We start from the raw sequence: 6,085 nt of genomic DNA, 5'->3' as shown, positions 1-6,085 counted from the left end.
GCATCTAAATTCAGCAGCACTTTCAAGTTACCTTTTTTGGAATGTAAGCCTCTGCAAGCCAACAAAGGGGAGTTGGGTTTAGAGCAAAAACTGCAACTGCAGCAGCGGCCAGCTTTTATGAAGAGGGACAGCAAGACAGGCCAGCCAGGCGCTTGGGCACCTCGGAGTCACCTCCCCAGGAAACGCTCTCAACATACCACCCTTGCAGAGGCTGCCTTCTGACTCGCCTGAGGGGCGCAAAGACGGTTTCAGCAGGATAGCTGCCCGCTTTTTCTCCATTGGCTGAGACTCAGGGGTTGAGCTTTTAGGGTTTTGTTCTGTTCTTTTTGAGACAAGGTCTCTAGAGGGTGGCCTGGAATGTCGGGGCTCAAGACTTCCTCCTGCCTCAGCCTCTCCGCTGCTGGGCGATGGTCGCGGCCACACAGCCTTCCCTGCAACAGGGTGGGCATCTGCTTCTCCTGACCCTCTCCCTCCTCCCAGCTCTTTTCTATTCTGCAAGCTAAAAACACACTCTACCACTGAACCACACTCCCCGCTGCCAGAAATAATTCTAAGGGTGTAAGACCACACTGAGTGCCAGAAGGGAGGATGAACTGGAACTGTGAACGTCAGCAACCAAGGCAGGGTGGGGTGGGGGCCGGGAAGGGTGGAGGCGAGGCTCAGTGATAGAACACCAGCACACATGTGCAAGCCTCCTGTTTGATTTCCAGAGAGATCGAGGGACAGAGAAAGGAAGGAATCATTTTTTTCTGCACATGCCCCCAAATTTAATACAATTGAAATTCATGTCTAAAAGAATACCGAAGCCAAACCCAGTAACAAAAAGCTATCCTGGCTATTCTTCTTTCATCCCCTCCCCCTCCCCCCAAGACAGGGTTTCTCTGTAGCTTTGGAACCTGTCCTGGAACTAGCTCTTGTAGACCAGGCTAGCCTCGAACTCACAGAGGCACCTGTCTCTGACTCCCGACCGCTGGGATTAAAGGCAGGTGCCACCACTGCCCTTTTCTATTTTTCTGTCTTATAAAATGGGAACATGGAGCACTGTCTCAGCGGTGAGAACACTTGTTCTTGCAGAGGACCCTGGTTTGGAGGACCTGGGTTTGGCTTCTAGCACCCAGAAGTTAGCTTACAACCGTTCATCACTCCAGTTCCAAGGGATCTGATGTTCTCTTCCGACCTTCAAGGGTACCAGGAATGCTTGCAGTACACAGACATGCAGACAGGCAGAACACCCACATGTGTAAAATAAAATAAATAAATCCAGAGAGAGAGAACACACAGGCTGGCGAGACTATTCAAGTAAAGGCGCCAAACCTGGGCTAATTTCAGTCTTTGAAAGCCCCATGGTGGAAGAAGAGAAGCAAGCTCTGAACACTTTCATCTGACCACACACACACACACACACACACACACGCACATACACACACTGTGCAATGTGCACACAGACAATTAAGAAATAAATGCGGCTGGGAAGTAGTGGCACACGCCTTTAATCTCAGCAGAGGCAGGCAGATCTCTGTGAGTTCTAGGCCAGCCTGGTCTAAAGAGCAAGTTCCAGGACAGCCCAAAGTTACACAGAGAAACCATCTTGAACAAACAAACAAACAAATAACAGTCAATCAATCAAACAAACAAAAAAGAAGAAATAACTATAAATTTTTAAAAATTCTTTTACAAGTCAGGTAGTAGTGACAAGTGCCTTTAATCCCAGGGAGGCAGAGACAGGCAGATCTCTTTGAGTTTGAGGCCAGCCTGGTCTACAGAGTGAGTTCTAGGATGGCTAGGACAGAGAAATCCTGTCTCAGAAAACAAACAAACAACAACAACAAAAAAAACACTTGTACAATTAGGAACACACTCCTTTTGGAGTCCTGCCCACGAGCCTAGATATAAGGTGAGCGGCAACTTGAAAACCTCTCTTTTCTGGAAAATAGCTTCTGCCTTCATATGTTGCAATGGGAATTTAAAAGACTGTATAGTCCTATGAGTGGTTAGAATCCATTATCTGCCCAAATTCTGAATGAGTACATTCAGGGCTAGGGGTTCAGCCTAATGTTAGAACACTAACTGCCATGAAACCTTGGGTTCCATTAACAGCATTGGAGGAAAAGTACAACCTTTATTAAATTAATTGTATTTTCACATGTTCAAAATATGATGTGCATTATTTATTCTTTGTAGCATAAAGGATCAAACACTAAATATCTACCAATAGGAGTTTGATGAAGAAAACCTAATACCTCAATAGACTGACTAAACCCAGGGTTGAGGGTGCAGTTCAATGACAGAGTGTTAGTCTAGCTTATGTAGGACCCTTGATTCAATCCCAGCATTGCCATAAGTAGATAAGTAGTTAGATGAGGTAGATAGTAAGGGGGTAAGATGTTGACAATCTCAAGTTCAAGGGCAGCTTGAGCTACACAGCAAAAAATCCTGTATCTAATTAGAAGAGGGATGAGGAGATGTCTCCAGGGGCAAAGTGCTTGCTGGTCAGGCGTGAGGTGGGGTCCCTCCCCATTACCAGCATCAAGCAGGACACAGCAGTGCACATCTGTAATCCCAGGCTATTCTGCAAGCAAGAAGGCAGACACGAGACCTCCTGGAAGCTCTCTGGAGCAGCTGTCTTGCCTTATGCAGTAGTGAACCAGAGAACTTGCTTCAGGCAAAATGGAAGACAAGGACTGATGCCTAATGTTGTCATCAGACCTACACACACACACACACACACACACACACACACACACACACCATGGCACCTATGTACCACACACATCACCTAACACACACATGTAATTTAAAGAATATAAATAATCCAGGCAGTGGTGGTGCACTCCTATAATCCCAGCACTCAGGAGATAGAGGCAGGCAGATCTCTGTGAGTTCGAGACCAGCCTGGTCTACAAGAGCTAGTTCCAGGACAGGCTCCAAAACCACAGAGAAACCCTATCTCGGAAAAAAAAATGGAACTCTAAATTCAGAAGTACAAGAGAGAATGGCAAGCCTGGACAGATGGCTAAGAGCGCTACAGCTCTCTCAAAGAGCCACAGATCAGTTCCCAGAATTCACAGTAGCTGAAAGCCACCTGTGACTCTGCCTCCTTGGGCATCCACATATACACACACTACACACATGCATGCACACTACACACACACATAATAAAAGAAACCTTTAAAAAAGAGAACATGGCTACCAGTCTCCAATGCGTCTGTGCATAGCTCAGCACAATTCAAAGACAGCCCAGTCTAAGTACCTGTCAATTCCATATGTACAAGTAATTTGTATTAGATTTCTCAAAGTATGCCTAGACTAAGACTCCTGAAATGGAAGACACATAGTCATTTTTTTTCTTTCAAATCTTCAACAATTTTGAATGAAAACTAAACAATGCATTCTCTGATTTAATTGTTCAAAAATAAAAGTCAGCTAACCACTAAGGCCGCATCAATACGACAGTGACCACCTTCGTCAGCACGTGTGTGAGGCCAGGTGTTTTGGACTTTGGTGGGGGTGGGGAGTGGGGGTAAATATGGCCTAGCATTGGAGACAGTTAAAGAGATTTATAAAAAAGAAGAAGAAGAATAGACATCAGTTAAGATCTTGTATTATGCAAATTCCTCTCACCCACAGGGGTCTGATTTACTTGTATCAATCATTCTGAGTGATTCACACTTCATGAGCTATCTTAAGTGATTGAACTAAACCTGGGAAAATATTATTTCCATCCTGTCCCTTCATCAAATCTGTCTGCCTAAATGGAGCTGGGAATTATTAGGTTGGGCCATAGGAAATTAGTGTTGTGTCAATCGTTCGGGGGAAGCAATTTTGAGATCCCACCCAATCTTTCCCTTCTCGTGATGCTGTAGCCTGTACTGAAGACACTGCCCCTTGCCGAGGCCAACATCCATTTCCCCTGCTCTGTTAGCAGAACTATAATTTGACTCCCGTTGAAGGAGATAGTACTTCTTATTTCAGAATTAGGGAATTCCTATTTCTTTTGCCAAGGATTAGATCCGATTAGATCTGGGCATGTGTATAGTTCTTGGTCACTGGGATGTAAGAAAAGACCAGCCGAAGTTCCTAGGAGACATTGTCTGGTCCAGCTGGACTGACCAGAACTCCAGGAGCCATCTGACTACGACAGAGCAGTAAACACACAAGCAACATGTGCACAGTGAGAAGCTACAGCAAAGGGGGAACCTGGAGCTCGGTGATGCTGTGGGGCCTCTGCACTCAACAGCTCTGAAGCTGGACTTCTCCCCATCTCAAAGAATGGGTTTCCTTGTTGTTTAAGCCACTTTGAGCTGTTTTGCTGTTACATTTGAAATGCCTGTGATTGGTCTGACAAACGTTTTCACCACACTGAGAGCAGTGTGAGTGACACCCAGGGAGACGTGCAAAAAACTCTCCAGTGACTCCATGGCACTGCCCCAGTCAAGATTGTTCTAAGTCCGAAGAAGAAATGCCTCAGGGCTGGAGAGGTGACTGAGCAGGGGTGGCTCACAACCATCGGTGACTCCAGTTCTGAGGAATCCAGGGCTCTCTTCTGACTTCCCTGGGTACTGGACACTCACACGACGCACAGGCTAAATACGCACACACATAAAATAAAATAAAGTAAGTCAACGAAGAAAAACAAATGCCTCCTTGATGTCATTAGTCACCGGGGAAATGCAAATGACAGCCACATGAAACCCACTGTACTTCACACCCTTGCAACCCAGAAGACGGGCAAGAGCCAGTGTTGGCAACAGATGGCCATGCCTGCTCATGTGTCGTTCCTTAAAAATGGAAAATGGTGTGGCCATTTTGGAAATAGTTTGGCAGGTCCCCCAAAAAGGTAAACAAGGAGCTTTTCTGGAACCCAGTAGTATGCCCAAGAGAATTAAAAACCATACCCCAGAAACCTGTAAGAATGTTCAGTCAAGCCGGGCGGTGGTGGCACATGCCTATAATCCCAGCACTCGGGAGGCAGAGGCAGGTGGATCTCTGTGAGTCTATAAGAGCTAGTTCCAGGACAGGCTCCAAAGCCACAGAGAAACTGTTCTAAGTAGTGAAATCATGCACAGAAGGGCTGAAGATGGAATTCATCAGCAAAGCCTTGGACCACCACAGCAAAGCCCTAGGTTCAACCTTCAATGTTAATTTTCTTAAAAGTTGGGAACTAGGGGCTGGAGAGATGGCTTCTCATTAAGGGCTAATACCTCCCAGCACCCACACTGTCTGTAACCCCAGCTCCAGGGAATCCGGCACCCTCCTCTAGCTTCCAAGGGTATCTCCCCACCCCCAACACACACTCACACAGACACATAAGTAACACACAGCGGGGAAAATGATTTGGAGCCAGGCATGATGGCCCCTTTCTTTAATCTCAGCACTCAGGAGGCAGAGGCAGGGGGATATCTGGGAGTCAGTCCAAGGCCACTCTGGTCTACACAGCAAATTTCAGGCCAGACAAGGCTATGTAGAGAAACCCTGACTCAAAATAAATTTTTTAATGATTTTTTTAAGGTGCTGCCTCCAAAGTTGGCTTGGTAGTTAGCAGTGAATGTAGCTCTGTTGCTGGAGTTCTTGCCTCGTGCGGAAGCAGCCCTGGGGGTAAACCCCAGCAGTGTGCACACTGGACGAGGTGGCACGTCCCGAAGAGAATAAAAGCAAGATACAGTCGAGAGCCAGCTTTTAAAAATAACTATGAGCAATTGGATAAATTTTGTTTGTTTGTTTTTTGGTGACCATGGTCGTGTGTGCCTGCAATCCCAGCTTTCTGGGAGTCTGAGAGGGGAATTATTACTGAGTCCAGCTCGAACAACACAGTGAGACCCCCATCTCAGAAAGAAAAAATGAAGTTTAGCTTAGGGGGAAAGACCTTTCCTAGTGTATGCCAATCTCCCTGGGCTTTATCCCAACACCATACACACACACACACACACACACACACACACACACACACACACACACACTCACGCATGCACATACACATGCAAATATTTTTCCCTAATTTTATTTTTTTTATTTTTATTTTTTTATTTTTTGGTTTTTTGAGACAGGGTTTCTCTGTGGTTTTGGAGCCTGTCCTGGAACTAGCTCT

The sequence above is a fragment of the Microtus ochrogaster genome, linkage group LG9 (assembly GCF_000317375.1).
Source record: "Microtus ochrogaster isolate Prairie Vole_2 linkage group LG9, MicOch1.0, whole genome shotgun sequence".
Classification (NCBI taxonomy): domain Eukaryota; kingdom Metazoa; phylum Chordata; class Mammalia; order Rodentia; family Cricetidae; genus Microtus; species Microtus ochrogaster.
This window is presented reverse-complemented; position numbering follows the sequence as displayed.